This window comes from Panthera tigris, chromosome A1 (genome assembly GCF_018350195.1).
Source record: "Panthera tigris isolate Pti1 chromosome A1, P.tigris_Pti1_mat1.1, whole genome shotgun sequence".
Classification (NCBI taxonomy): domain Eukaryota; kingdom Metazoa; phylum Chordata; class Mammalia; order Carnivora; family Felidae; genus Panthera; species Panthera tigris.
This window is the reverse complement of record NC_056660.1, coordinates 194,794,531-194,810,148: the sequence shown is the minus strand read 5'-3', so window position 1 is coordinate 194,810,148 and position 15,618 is coordinate 194,794,531. Positions and strand designations below refer to the sequence as shown.

General features: G+C 50.9%; 1 protein-coding gene and 1 long non-coding RNA gene across 7 annotated transcripts in view; one reads left to right on the top strand and one right to left on the bottom strand.

Annotated features, from left to right (window-relative positions):
• Nucleotides 1-9,674, bottom strand: part of TNIP1 (TNFAIP3 interacting protein 1) — a 52,828-nt gene extending 43,154 nt beyond the window's left edge. For 2 of the 6 annotated variants that reach the window (XM_007093410.3, XM_007093412.3), the window contains exon 1: nt 3,587-3,766. The gene's annotated coding sequence lies outside the window, so the exon portion shown is untranslated. Of the gene's footprint in view, nt 1-3,586; nt 3,768-9,588 lie in introns of those variants that run through there. The other 4 variants (XM_015542577.2, XM_042994050.1, XM_042994040.1 and 1 more) reach the window with 4 other exon arrangements.
• Nucleotides 9,675-11,385: 1,711 nt separating this feature from the next.
• On the top strand, nt 11,386-15,336 carry LOC122240855. Its single transcript, XR_006220581.1, has 3 exons — nt 11,386-12,039; nt 12,180-12,398; nt 14,427-15,336. It is a non-coding gene; the product is annotated as an uncharacterized LOC122240855 (long non-coding RNA).
• Nucleotides 15,337-15,618: the final 282 nt, after the last annotated feature.

Below are 15,618 nucleotides of genomic sequence, written 5' to 3'. Positions count from 1 at the left end.
TTGGGTGGGCAATGAGGGAAAAGGAGGTGAGACCGGGGGAACCTGCACCTGGGGCAGGGGGTGCCCACAAAATCAAACCATCCATAACATGGGAAGAGGCTGCCTACAGGCAGTAGTGCACTCCCTGACCCTGGGGATGGGGTCAAGCTGAGGCTGAAGGACCACCTGCCAGGGTGCGAGGTGCTGTTGAGGGACTTCAGGCCAGATGTCTGCTGTGCATGCGTGTAAGTGTCCACTATTCCAAACAGGGATGGAAAGGCATCTGACACAGAGCAGAGGACGACCCACCCAGACAGGACACAGCATGGTCCACAAGTGGCAGAGGGGTTAAGGCCGGTTATCCCCAAATATGGAGTATCGGACCCTCTCCATCATTGTCCTACTGAAATCCCTGCCAACATCCTCATGACGATCATCACTAACAAGGTCAGCAGCTAGCACTGACTGATCACTTACCCCACATCGGCCCTGCGCTGTCCCATGAATTCGCAGCATGGGAGAAGACAGCGCTGACCTCAGAGAGCCTTACAGATGAGGAGGCAGGGGCTGCACCCTCTCAGGTGTGCCAAACTCTGAAGCACACGCTCTCCACCAGGGGTTCCTACCGTGCGCCACACCAGGCATGGGCACGACCCGCTGCCTCGGCCCCTCGGGGTACAGGGACCAGTATGCGTTTAACAAGCCACCCAGGTGCTCCACATGCGTGCTTACAGTTTGCCAGCCCCGCTGCTCTAATCACTTCCCAAGGCTGCCAACAAGGGAGAAACCACCACTTCTCTGTCTGGTAGTCAAGACCTTCAGGGTTTTTCCTGGGCTAGCTGGTCAGCTCCCCCAACCCAGCAAAGCCTTACCCCCAATCCTCTACCCAGTCTACAAGTTCCAGAGGGGCTCAGGCCCCACTCTGCTCTCATCGTCTTCCTAGAGTCCGGCCTTGAAGTCACCTCCCTCCGGAAGCCTCTTGACCACCTGGTGCCCCCAAACTGCCCTGCACTCCAGTGAGACTTATGCCGGGCACTTGGGGGCACATGCTCAGAGCACATTTCTCTGCATTCCACTGCCAGTTCCCGGACGGCCAAGCTAGTTCCTTATGTACCCAAGCATCATGTTCCTCTGCAAGCACTGGGCACAAGAGTGGTCAGGAAAAGCGTGCTGGCTATCAGAGAGAGAGAAAAAAAAATCCCTTGGGGAGCACGTTCTGGTTCTCCGACTGACGCTGCCACTACCCTTCGGGGACAAGTGTGTTCCCATCTCCCCGCCTGGGTGAAATGCACCATTATTCTAGTTTCTTTCATTCTACGCATCCATTGAACCCCAGACACTCGTGTACCAAGAATGCACATGCACTAAAGTGGTTCCTGCTCTCATCCTTCTCTCCCGGGAAAAGAGAAAGACAACAGACAAGTAAACACTAAAAATTATTATATTCTAGACACTAAGCTCTGTACATATACTTTCTCAGTCGCAAATAAACAAGATTATTTCAGAGCATGATGAATGCATAAAAACATAATAGTAATACGACAGAAAGTGAAAAAAGGGGCTACTTTGCATAGAATGATCGGGGAAGGCCCCTTTAAAGAGGTGACATTTGAGCTGAGACTTGGCAGATAAGGAAGAACCAACCACGTAAAGAAATGGGGAAAGGTGTTCCAGGCAGAAGGAACAGCACATACAAAGACCTCGAGTCAAGAACAAGCTTGGTGTGTTGGAGGGAAGACAAGCAGGCTGCAGGGGCTAAATTGCAGTGCAAACAGAAGTAATACCAAGCAGTACTCAGAGACAGAGGCAGACAGACGGCCTCCTACAAATGTGAGGGGCTCAAATGAGGTCGGCCCCATCCAGCCCAGGACATCTGGACCCCAACTCACAGGCAACATTAGGGTCAAGGGTATAAGTCAGACCCCTTAACTTCCTGGGGCCCCAAAAGACCTGGTGTGGGCATAGGGGCAGGCACCACCCCTCAGCATGAGAGCCTCACGGGTACCCACAGGACACCCCGGGGTGGTGGAAAACATGGCCACAGAAGTATGTAGAATACAGGACACTCACAACTGCAGCTTCCAGGGGGACATGATCAAGTGCTTCCATGAAGTGCCAGTTCCTGATTACACTATTTTCCCAGGACACAGAGAGGACAGACACCTTGGTCCGTGGAAAGAGAACAGGGCCATGCTGTTCAAGGCTTACTGGTCTTGGCCAAATCTTAACCTTTTGGGGTCTCGATTCCTCATTTGAAAACTGAGGCTACTAGTAGGCACTAGAGCTAATAGCAGTTAGAGCCGTTGAAAAGATTAAATGAGATACTGAAGGTGAAGCACTGTGCCCAGCACACGGTAAGTGTTCATAAATGTACACTGTCATCGTTACTGCCATTGGATTTTCACTGTCTCAGTTCTCTCTGCTGTAAAATAAGGAGATTAATCACGAGATTCCTGTGAGCTTGTACTAATAAATGTTCTAGCCTCTTAATGCAATATCCGTTGTCAGGAATACAAAAAAAAAAAAAAAAAGAATCCTCTTTCCTGACTTCTCATAAGATGCTGAATTCCCCTCTACCACACCCTGCTGTTTGGAAAATAGATGTTGATTAAATTCTATTTTAATGATACTGTGAAATCAACATGATGCACTGGGAATCCACAGATTTCTCTGTACTGTCATTCTGCAAGGAAGTAGGGATGGATGTTGCTGATTCTTCTGTATCCGGCCCCCCAACCAAAACACAATCTCTCATTCAGTCGCACAAAACTCCCACCCACTTCCATACACACAATTAATGAATGTATAATGCAACCACTTCCATACACACCACCACACACACACACACACACACACACACACACACACACACACAAATGTCCTACAGTGGAAAACTCACCCACGCGTAGAAACACATCCAAAATCACTCCCAGAAACTCGCTACGGCTACCCTGCAAAATGCACACAAATGTTGCTTCCAACAGTGTGCAAAATTCGTTCAAAAGAAACTGAATAGCAGGGACTCTGAAGCCAAAGGCCCGGGTTCAACTCCTTACTTTGCAACTCCCTAGCTGTGTGACCCCAATCTCTAAGTGCCTCGATTCCCTAAACTGTAAAATGGGGATAATAATAATACTGATTTTAAGGGGAAATGTGACAATTACATGAGTTTAAAACATGTTAAAGGTTTAAATCAGCACTTGGAAAGCGCCCAATAACTTCGCCCAATAACTTCTTTTCCTCTTCCTTACATGTGCACACTGCTCCCAAGCTGGTCTCGCACACTGTAAACAGACCCACGCCAGCCCACTGTCCCCTAACCGGCGGCTCTGCACGCCCCGCACATTCGCCTGCACGCTGTTCCCAGACAGCGCTCACCCACGCAGTGCGCAGGCGCGCCCACCGCCCTCCGAGCCCTGCAGGGATTCGCTACGGCCCGACCCCAGCCACCCGGGCCTCACGCGCCGGGGCCCAGAAGCCGAGGAGCCCAGGCCACCGGGCCGGGCCTGACCTCCCCCTTCCTCCGTGCCGGGTCACTGCCGAGGCTCTGAACGGCCGGGTCCCGGACTCCCTTCCGCCCCACCCTCGCTCTGCCCGGCAGGCTTACCTGAGGGTGGGGGTCTTGGGACACAGCGCCCCGCTCTCCGCGCCCAGCCCCGGGTCCAGGGACAGGTTATGGGCCGCGGCCAGGATCTGGCCCTCAGAACTCCTCGGGCTCCCGGCCGGGGCGGAGGACCGCGCCGGGGACGAGGAAGTGTCGGGGGCTGGGCCACCCTACCCCTGGGAAAGTCCCCGGAGATCGACAGGCCGCTCGCCCAATCGCGCTACGCCGCCGGGGCGGGCCCGCGGCCGCGGGGGTGGGACGAAACGAGGTAAACAGCGGCCGCCCTGGGAGGTCCGGGGCGGAGAGCAGCCGAGCGGCCGCCGGTGCCCACTCCCGCAGGCCCGCCCCTCGGGCTGTGACCTCCCGAGCCTGGGCAGCCCCTCGCGGCAGTCCCCGCGCCGGAAGCCCCGGAGCCCGGGATGAGGCCGGAATTTCAGAGCGGAGAACAACCGCAGAGACCACCCCACTGCTTCCTTGCTGCGGAGGGGCACACCGACCCGAGCGGAGAGGGGACTTGCCAAAAGGCACGTAAGCATCTGGAGCTGAGCCAGAGCTGGAGCTCAGGGCCCCAGAGTTGGGTCCAGGGCGCTCCTGGACAACTTCATAGAGTTCCCACAAATTCGAGGACCCCTAAAGAAGATTGTTTGCATACTTACTGCTCCAGACATTGTAAGCACTTTGCATGCATTAATTACTTGATTTCCTTCGCACGCCACCCTAGTGAGATGGGTTTTATTCCCTTGTTTACCGTAAATAAATTTACAGGCACAGAGAGGTTAGATGATAGTAAGTGGCTGAACCAAGATTCAAACCCAAGTGGGCAAATCCAGAGCCCGCCTCCCACTGTGCCTACATATAAGTGGGCCAGATCCCCTGAAGAGCTGTGGGATTTCCCAGACCCTTAAGAAGCGGCTTGGTTTAACGGTGGGAACTCTTTTTTGTTGTTGTTTCTTTTTAAGCCCGTCATTTTATTTAAAAGAGAGTTTTAATTTCAAAAAGTGGAAGGACCTGAACTTGGAATAAAGGACAGCTCTTTTCATGGGGTAAATATAGCTTTATGAAAAATCGATTGCAAAAGACCCTTTTCTCCGGAAGTGGTGAAAACTTAGTCATTGACAGGCCCTCATCCTCAGAAAGGATTTGGGGAGGTATTTCATACAGGCCCTCATTTTAGGGAAGGAGAGATCTGTCAATCAACTGTGACTGTGTGAACATACACATAAACACACACACGCCTACCCAAATATAGACCCAATCCAAGGAGTCTCCTTTGTAGCTTTGTAAATTCAGTTACCTCAAAGATGTTTCCAAATTCTGGGATGCTCTAAGTTACTTCGAAAGTGTTATCAAATTCTCAAAACAATATTCTGGTTCATTTTAATTATGAAGATAAGTACTCAGATACTCTGATTTTTAAAGAGGTGGGGGGAGGGAATGCAAAGGCCAAGCAAAGCACCACTGAGTGTCACCAATGGGGGGTGGGGTACAGGGGGATTAGAATCGCCATCCCACGGTTTATAAGCAGCTCTCAGGCATCACCACCACCCATTAGGCTTCCCCAAACTGGTTTTCTTCTTGCTATTTGTCTACACTTCCCAATTTGCCTCCTCCTGGAATGCTGTCTTTCTTCTCTCAACTTGTCTTCTCATGAACACCGAAATTTACTTTAAAAAACGAAGAGTCTCCAACTATTTGCGTTTTGTTTCCAAACCATTTCAACTGTTTTTGTAAAATATCTGACCTTAGAGAGTTAGACAAATAGTTTCATGCCTTAAAGCGTCTGATGACCCCTAGGTGGACTTGTTGGACAGTGCTCTGGTACTACATAAAAAGGTCATATGATCATTTTTTTGCCTGGTTTCCAATCTTGGGATAGTTTTTCACACTTACAATGTGTGAGAAAACTTACCTCTTCAAGGTCATGAGCACACCCATCCTTCCTTTTAAGTCTTAGTTTGAATTCAGAGCATCCCACCACATTAGCCATGGAGACCATTGTTCACAATCCCCTATTTGATAGGTAGGGAAACCAAGACCTCAGTGTGGTAAAGGACTTGTTCAGGGCCACATACATTGAGTGATGCCTTCACGGTTGGAAACCATGACCTTGATTTCCAGTCATGTGTACTCTTTCCACTGTACCATGTTGTTTTCCCAGTATCATGATTTTTCTTACACAAACTCAACATTCATTATGACCATAGGCTATGAATTTAACTAATTGGGTTCTAACCCCTACTCAACCACTTGCTACCTGGGTGGCCTCCCTAAGCCTGAGTCCCTCCCTAAAAAAATGGAGAAAATAATTGTACCTTACCCCTAAGGTGATCATCAAGATAAATGAGATAATGCAAGTAAACCCCAAAGCTTGGCACCCAGTAGGCACTCAAGAAATGATAGTGGCAATTTTACAGAAAGCAAAATTGGGGCACCTGGGTGGCTCAGTTGGTTGAGCATCTGACTCAACTTGATTTTGGCTCAGGTCATGACCCTACAGTCATGAGATCGAGCCCCGAGTCTGCTCTGTGCTGAGCAAGGAGTCTGCTTGGGATTCTCTCTCTCCCTCACTCTCTCTGCCCCTCCCCCACTCATTCTCTCTCCCTCTCTCTATTTCTCCCAAAATAAATAAATAAACATTTTTTAAAGTAAAAAAAAAAAAAAATGATAGTGGCATCTAAACATGGATTGCCAGCACTGGACAGAACTTCACTGTTAAACCCAGGAATGCATCCTCCCCAAGTTCCATGTCACCATCCACATCCTCTATGGGACCCTAGCTCCGAGGTGGAATGGGAAACAGCACCCCTCACCTTGGACAGAACTTCACTGTTAAACCCAGGAATGCATCCTCCCCAAGTTCCATGTCACCATCCACATCCTCTATGGGACCCTAGCCCCCAGGTGGAGTGGGAAACAGCACCCCTCACCTGGCACCCCCTGCCACCCTCAGATCTAGAAGGAGATGTCCAAGCCGGAAGCTGAGTGACCCAGGCAGCTGGAAACCTCTTGCTCTTCCAGAGTGACAACAACCACGGGCACAAAGCTCTACCTCAGAGGAGAATCAAAGGCCTGTGTTTTATTTTGTTTTGTTTTAAAACATGAAACTTCCCAATCTCCTTCCTGCCACTCTCTACCCTTGCACCACTTCCAGTAAGGCTGCCCCGAAGGAAGATCTAAGCCCACGTTTGAGGGAAACAAAAAACATACCCCCAAACTCACCCGTACCTGATTAAGCTCCAAATCAAGTTTCTAAAGCAGAGTGGAGGTAGCATATTAAAAAGGTTAAGAGGTAGCATTTATGGAGTGTTTGCTAGGTGCTAGGTCTGCACTTTAACATAACAGGGTATCTCCCAGCCACCATGAGGTTATTACCACTGCCATCCCCACTTCACAGATGAAACTGGGGCTTTGAGGTGTTAGATGACTTGTGCAAGGTCTTACACAGCAACAGGTAACTGGAGCCTGAAGATCCAGACTCCTAACCGCTTAACGCTCTTGAGCATTATGCCAGAGGCTTGCCAGCTACTAAGACAGAGCTCAAAATGCCAGTCCTTAAAGGGTTGTTTCGAAAGGATCAGACCCAGCCTTTTTCTCATAGGGATGAAGCTTCTGAGGGCCAGAGAAGGGTAGGAACTTGCTGGAGGTCTTACAGCAAGTCTGTGGTTCATATTCAGGGCTAGGACCCACAGCTCCTGCTCTTAGAGCAGTCCTATTTTCACACACCCCACCGATGGGAAGTGAAGCTTCTAAAACCAACAAACTCGGCCTCACTCTATTAGGTGAGTTTGTGAGTTGGGGTCTTGACTAGAGGTGAATGAAAGTCAAGGTGAGCAGCTAATGAACTAGGAAAAGAGCAATCCTGGGTCTGGGTCCCCTCCTTCCATCTGGGCTCCTGTCTCCATAGCCCAGGGCAATCTTGGGAATATGAAACCCACGGTGGATTCTAGGTGCTTTTTGGTATTGGGTGTGTGCACACGAGAGAGAGAGATTTTAGTGATAGCTAAATGAGAAATGCACATCGAGCACATGATGTTGACTGAAATTGTCGTAGGTAATCATATTTTTTGGTAAGAAATAAATAAGTGGGCAGTACCTACGGTCTCTGCTTCCCACCCTCGGCCTAAGAAACGTTTTTAATTCTGTCTACCTCCCAATAACTGCCAGAGGGATGGATAGAATGGCTTTAAGATATCCATAACTTTTCACATTCATTATACACCTTAAGGTGAACTAAAGCATCTCATATTCATGATTTCCCCCTCCTCCAAGAGCATGCATGCCATGCAAGGGTTAGGGTGTGGGCTCTGGAGTCAGACAGACCTGGGTTTAGGTCCCAGCCCTGCCCTTACACCTCATGATAGCCCTCTGCCTGTTTCCTCACCAATAACCTGAAGTGTAGAGTCTGATGCATAGGGTAGAGAAAGAACGAGATGCCACGGGGCCTGGGGTGAGTTAAAGGCAGCGATGCCCAGGGCCCAGAGCTGAGGAAGAACTTGCCCTAGACCTCACAAGGCGTTCTGGGAAGCACCAGGCCTAGAAGGCATTTCTCTTGACTTTTTCTCCAGGGTCTTTCCTGTTTTCCTCTTTCTCCCTCCCAGCTGTTTCCGCTGCGGCCCTGGGCCTGCCAGTCACACTAGGGTTTCTAGGACACCACTGGCAGAGAGGAAAGAGCCAAGTGACTCTGGGGGAAATTCCCGGCCTCGGAGCATATGTGGCCTAACCAGGCACCTCCCACAGTTCCTGGGAGCCCCAGGCTTCCCCTGGTCCACCTCCTCTCCCTTGGGCCTCCCTGTCTTCAGGTCAGCATGTCAAGCCAGATCTGGGTTCGGATCCACGTTTGCTCCTTGTCACCCTCCTGGAAGCGGAGAGAGGCCAGCCAAGCCCATCCCCTGAGGGAGGCAGCCCCATGGGAACCAGACATTTCCTAATCCTGGGAAGCCCTGACAGGGCCCAGAGAGCCATCCTCCTTCAGCCTCACCCCGTGTCCTCTCTCATTCTCCCTCTCCCAGGGTCCCTCCTGCTTCCCCCTCCATTGTTCTCCAGCCCAGAAGCAGCTGTGCCAGGGACTTGGTCTCTGCTTCTTGCTCCTCCTAGCAAGGGACTTCCCTGGGCTGGGCCTCTGACCAGCTCTGGAAAATCTGGACTGCTTGGGGTTTAAAGAGGAGGCCGTATCACCACTGCCTGCCAGCTCTCACCCACTCCCAGCGCCTGAGGCCCTCTGTTAAAGGTTCAACCGCAGAAGGGTCCAGCCAGCCCTAGGGAGAAAGCAGGTGAGAGAGCCCTCCAGAGATGCATTTGCCCCAGCGCTAAGGAGGGTCCCAGCCTTCCATCGTGTTCCCAAGGAAGGCGGGGCTAGACTCCCACCTGGTCTCTTCCTACCTCGCTGTAGACCACTAAAGTGCCTGATACACACGCACACACTCACCCTCCAAAGCTCACATTCACACACACATTCACATAATGACCCAGACACTCCCCAACACAGACATGCTTGTGAACTTGCACTCAGGCCCATGCATATATACCTCCATAGATCTGACACATGCTCGCAAACATGGACACACATTCTCAACACCGACACAAATCCACATTCACACTGGTGAGCCCAATCCCTTTCCTTCAGGGAAGGGTAAGACAAAAAGCGACTTTTCTTTTCCTTCCCTTTGGAAGAACTGGCAGCGACTAGAGAGAAAAACACTGGCTGAGGAGGGGGCAAGAAGAGGGGGACAGGAAGAGGAAATAAGAAATGGAGGGAGAGCAGCAAGAGGAGAATGAGGCCAGGCAAGGAGGCAGAGAGGCCCAGAGCCCAAGCCCTGGGGGGGGGGGGGGGGGGGGGGGGGAGAGGGAGCTGGCACAGGGGACCAGCCGAACCCAGCTGGCAGGAAAGTAGGAGGCCAGGTGGCTCTTGGCGCAGAGCTGGGGGGTGATCTGGTGGCCCCGGCACCCTTGTGCAGTGAGCCCTCACCCCTGTCCTGGCTCATGGACGCCCAGGCTGGGTCACTCACCTGGGGCAGAAGACGAAGGTGGGTGCAGTGGGGGCTGCCGCCCTGTGAAGGCTTCTCTGCTCGCTGTGCTTCTGCAGGAAGGAGGGCTGGGCTGGGTTGACTTTTAGGCAGGAGGGGAATTCCCCGAGACGGAGGAGCCAGCCGCCAGGCAGCCCCACAAGGCCCAGCTGAGGCCCCATCCTGCCCCCTGGCAGAGCACAGGGCCCTTCTTTGTCGGTTCCCCACCTGTCGCTTCCCAGACTGGCTATCACTTGCCAAGCATTCCAGGGAGAGGAGGGAGTTCTGGGGAGGAGCTGGGGGCCTGATGATTCTGTGGCTGGACCAGGAACTGGCAGGGGGGCAGGGGCGACCTGGTCTGCCCACCTACCCCACCCCTGGGTTCTCCCTTGTACTGCTAATTCCTCCTTTGCCTGAGGTGGGGGATTCCAGCCCCCAAGGGCCTCAGGAAACCTCCAGATGCCCAGCCCACTTTCTCCTCCCCCCCTCCCATTCCTTTTCCGTCTGTTTCCATTCATTGTCTGTGGACTCTCCACAGGGAAGGAAAAGCTCACTCCTTCCCACTGTGCTGGGTTTCATTTCGATGTCAAGTGGGGCCTTAGGGACCTACCCACCACGGAGCAGCCCAGCTCTACACTAACCAGCTCGTTCTCCTGAGCCTCACTTCCCCATCCGGAGCCTCAGTGATCCCCTGCTGTAAAATGGGGGTAATGAGTCCTGCTGGGCCTGCCTCCTGTGAAGGTAATTGAAATAAAATGGTTTGCTGACATCCTTTGTAAACTCTCAAGTACTTTACAAACATAAGATCTCAGTTCATTATCCACTGAAAAGATGCTTTCAGAGGGGATGGGTTGGCTCTGGATCATTTCAGGTTTCTTGGTCACTTCAGGTTCCAGAGTTTCTTTATTCTTAACAGCAACATTATAGACCACTGAGGATACAAGAATGGACCAGTCAGACCCACTTCCTGCCTACTCAGAGGTCACAGACTCTGGGGCTGCCCTGTCCAGTACAGTAGCTGTTAGCCATACATGGCTATTTGAATATAAATTGGTTAAAATTAAGTAAGTTAATAACTCAGTTCCTCAGGAGCACTAGCCACATTTCAGACACTCAGCAGCCAGCCACATGTGGCTATCACGGTAGACTGCACACGTATAGAACATTTCCACCATCACAGAAAGTTCTATCAGATAGCATTGCTCTGGGGGCTGGAGGCTAATAGATAATTATAACAAAGTGTGGTAGAGATGTGTTTTGGCAGGAGAAATACAGGGAACTACAGGAGCCTGGACAGGGGAGCATCTAGTCAGGATTGGGGGATCTGGGACATCTTCCTGGAGGAAGTGACATGTCAGCTGAGACCTGAAAATGGCCAAAGCGAGAGCACAAGGAAGGGTGTTCTTAGGAAAGGGAATAGAATATGCAAAGAGAGAATACATTCAGGGAACTGAAAATTGTTCACTCTGAGTAGAGCATGGAGTTTGAAGCAGGCAAGGGGGAAGTAACAGAGTTGGGCCTGGAGAAATAAACAGGGCCAAGTCACATGGGGCCACATTCAGCCTGAGCAGGGGGATGAGAAATGGAGGGTAGGGGGTGAGGGAGGGAGAGAGTCCACTGAATCCAGTTCTCTGCTGCTTCTGTGTTCCTCGGATTGGAATCCCATGGGGAATGCTAGGGGCACCTCCTGGCCCAACAGCCTCACTTTACAGATAAGGAAGTGAAGGCCAGACAGGGGAAGTGACTTTCCAAGTGAGTAAATGAAGGGACTTCCTGACTCCTAGTCTAGTGCCGTTTCCCACACTGCATTCAGTCCCTTGGTCTCACTGGCCACTTTTTAAGTGTTCAACAGCCACATGTGGCCAAGTGGCTACCATACCAGACTGTGCAGATGTTTCCATCATCACAGAAAGTTCCATAGGACGAATAACACCAATCCCTGAGCTAGACCAGGTGCAAAGGATAATACACACTCCTGCACATAGACCGTTTTCTCTGCAGGGAGTAAAAATACACTTCACACTGAGGCTGTCAGATGCTCCCCTCTCTGCCTTCTGATACCAACTTGCAGGGCCTCCGTCACCTATGTCCCCAACTGGGACTTAGGATGGTAGCAGGACTCAGCATCAGAGAGAGAGATCGTGTCCCCGGCTCCCTTTGAGAAGCCTCCTGGTGACCTGTGACCAGCCATCTGGGTCAGCCAGAGCCTTCTGTGAAATTGAGGAATGTCCCTTCCTTGAGGAATTCTGGTTTCAGATTCCTCATCGGTATTGTGTGTCATTCAGCCCTGACACTCCTGGATTGCAATGTTCCCTCTAAACATGATATTTTCTCTCCACGGGCCACAATAGTCATAGATCCTCTATGAGTTCACAAAGCCTTGCTTGGACCGGTTCCTGCTCATGGCGTCATAAATGGTGGCAGGACCTTGAAGGGCTAAGGAGGCTCAAGGAGGTAGGCCCATATGAACTAGAATCTTCAGTTAGGAACACGGCTTGCACATCCTGGGGGAAGATTAGCTCTGGGCTCTCCTTACTGGAATGCTGAACACACTTAACTTCCCCTGTCTTCTCTCTCACCTCTTCTTTGTCCAGCCATGGATTTTCTGAAATTGCCTTCTTTGTTCAGGCCACGGGAAGAACATCAAGAAAGAAGAGGCCCTTGGACTGGGCATTAGCGGAGCTAAGTTTGAGTCCTGGCTCTGCTGTGTGGCTCTGGGCAAGTCCCTTCCCTTCTCTGATACTCAGCTTCCCCTTCTAGACTGTGAAGGAATCAGACAAGATGATCACTAAGGGACCTTCCATTTTGACACCGTAAGGAAGTCCAAAAGTTCAGAGAAAGGAGAAATCAGGGCTGGCCAAGACGATCAGGAAATAATAACACTAATAGCTAATATTTAAGATGAACATGTACCTGACCTGATGCTAAAGGCTCTTAAGTAGACTGTTTTCATGCATTCCTCATCAGAACCCTGTGAGATTGGTACCACTGTGTTTTGGATGAGGTAACTCAGCTTCATAGTGGTTTAAGCCAACAGCTAACACATGGCACAGCTGGAGTTCAAACTCAGGTCATATCTGCAGAGGTCACCTGAAGGGGACAAGGCCTGTGCCAGACCTCAAAAGATGGGTGAAATTTGCATATGCACAGGCCCCTCTCCTTTGATACCTAATCACCCAATCCCACCTCTCTAACCCTGACGTCTCTGGTCTTATTGATGTTGTGGGAACAGCACTGGGCCAGTCTCACAATAGTCAGTCGATATTTATTTAGCAAATGCTAAATTTGACTCCTCGGGTTTCCTGATTGACCAAGTCTTTTGAATGCTCCTCAAGGATGGGAAATCCTTGTACCATTGGGACCTAGCCCAGGACTCTGGGCCGACCTCTGGGTCCCACCACAGACCTAAGAAATCATATTCTCTGGGGGACAGGGTCCTAGTGGCAGCATTTTTAGTAAGCTCCCAGGGGTTATCTCAGTACTTAGTAGTTTGAAAGGTCGAAGATCCCTAACTGGGTCTTCTAACTCCAAAGTAAGAATTATCTGCTCATAGAAAGGCAGCCAAGAACTCACTGTCACAGACCAGTGGGACTAGCCTGCTAGTACTTCTCTGGGTCACCCATGTAACAAATCCGTGACTTTTGGAAAAAAAAAATTTTTTTAGTAAATTTTTAAAAGTTTTTTTCTTGTTTTGGTTTTGTTTTTTACTTATTTTTGAGAGAGAGCAAGAGAGAGCGAACATGGGAGGGGCAGAGACAGAGAGGGTGAGAGAGAGAATCCTAAGCAGGCTCCATACTGTCAGTGTGGAACCTGATGTGGGGCTTGCACTCAGAAACCGTGAGATCATGACCTGAGCTGAAATCAAGAGTCGGACACTTAACTGACTGAGCCACCCAGGTGCCCCCCAGAATACTTTGAGTCTATAAGCTTCCACTAGGTGCCAGGACCACTACTAACCTTGTATGACCTGAGCAGCAATTTCCTCTCTCTGTCCTTTATCTTCCTCATCTGTGAAAGGGAGTCAATTCTTTTTGTCCATGCATAATCCTGGGAATACCTGTGTGCATAGAAAAAATGCCCATTAAGATAATTTCAGGGGCACCTGGGTGGCTCAGTCTGGTTGAGCGTCCAACTTCAGCTCAGGTCATGATCTCGCGTTCTTGGGTTTGAGCCCAGTGTCGGGCTCTGTGCTGACAGCTCAGAGCCTGGGGCCTGCTTCGGATTTTGTCTCACCCTCTCTCTGCCCCTCCCTTGCTCACGCTCTGTCTCTCCCTCAAAAAATTAAAACTAAATAAATAGATAGGATAATTTCATAAAGAATATCATAGGTCAGGGGTTCATCAACTTTAGCATCTGCCAGATTTGGTCTTGGGTAGGGCCTTAGATCAGTGGCTCTTGATCCTGGCTGGACATTAGAATCACCTGAAGAGCTTTGTAAAAATACAGATGCTTGGGGCACCTGGGTCGCTCAGTCAGTTGAGTGTCTGACTCTTGATTTCAGCTCAGGTCATGATCCCAGGGTCTTGGGATCGAGCCCCTAGTCAGGTTCTGTGCTGGGTATGGAGCCTGCTTGAGATTTGCTCCCTCTGCCCCTCTCCCCTGCTTGCACTCTCTCTAAAATAAAAAATTTTAAATGCATTAAAAAAACACAGATGCCCAGGCCCTACTCCAGACTAATTATATCAGAATCTTGGGTGGGGGGGGGGGGTGGCCTGGGACTGGTATTTAAAAGCTCCCCAGGTGATTCAAAGTTGTGACTCCCTCTCTCAAAGCTGCCTTTCTAAGAGTTGGTTCTGATGCAGGTTGTCCCAGGACCTCATTGTTCCCCCTTTTTGTTCCAGGGAAAGTGCCTTCTCAGTACCAGTGTCAGAGACCAAGAGGACAACTGATCTTAGAATCTGGAGAAAAGGGAGCTCTGTTCCACTTTTTGTGGTCACACGGCATTCTACATAGTGGATGTGAAAGGAAAAATTAAACCTCAAACCAAGTCGCTCCGAGGAGAGGAGGTACATGTTGATTCTGTCGGCATCTGGAAAGTGGGATTCAGGAATGCATTTTGCAAAATTGTGCTTTCCAAGGAAAGGAAAGAAAAACATATATAGGGCAGTATGTTGCAAGGTTCTTGTCAAAGGAAGAAGATCCAAGGACGAATGTTGCAAGACTGTGCTGCTAAAGGAAGTGGCTTCTTAGCTCATTTGATCTGGAACAAAGCTTACAGATTATCTTGGCCACTCCCCTGGCTGGACAGAAGGGGAAACTAAGGCTCGGGGAGGGGAAGGCCTATGCCCAAGGCCAGGCTGGGAGTTCCTGACAAGCTGGCATTACTAGGCTTCTCAGCCACCTCCTGCCTGCTGCCTTTCCTCTAGCCCTTGAGCATGGGTCACGACCACTTCTGATTTTGCTCCAGGCCCCTAGCCCACCCTCCACCCTCATATTCTCTTGGACAGCATCCCTGATCACAAGATAGGACTCAATCTGGGAACTTGGATCTCCACCTGCCAGATACCAGGGGCCAAAGCCAGTAAGAGGCTGGGGCGAGCTGGAGAGGAAGGAGCTGAGTCTGATGATGTGGCCTGACCTCAGAAAGGAAGCCTGGTCACCAGGGGGAATTTCCCCGGGGTGAGGTCTCATGTCTATGCAAATGATGGACTCCAATTAACCTGGACCCCAGAACGGGAGAGGGGCAAAGGGAGAGACAGCACTGTGCTAGGCTCCTCCTGTGCTGCGTCTCATCTTGTCCCCAGAACAGCCACCTAGGTAGGAAAGTGGGAGGTGTGGCGGGGGGGGGGGGGCGCTGAGGCCCAGTGAGGGGAAGGCAGGTCTGCCCCAGAGAACGCAGTGCACCCCCAAGGGGACACCAGGCCTTGGAGAGCAATGCCGAGGGTGGAGTTGGAGCCGCTGCTGTTGCCGCTGACCAGAGTGACAGTGTCAAAGCTCGAGTGGGAGAAGCCTAGCAAAGTTTCATTTTGGGTTTCCATCTCACTCACCTGGGGACTTTTGTCCTGGGGACAGCTAAAAGGCAAGCGGGGACGT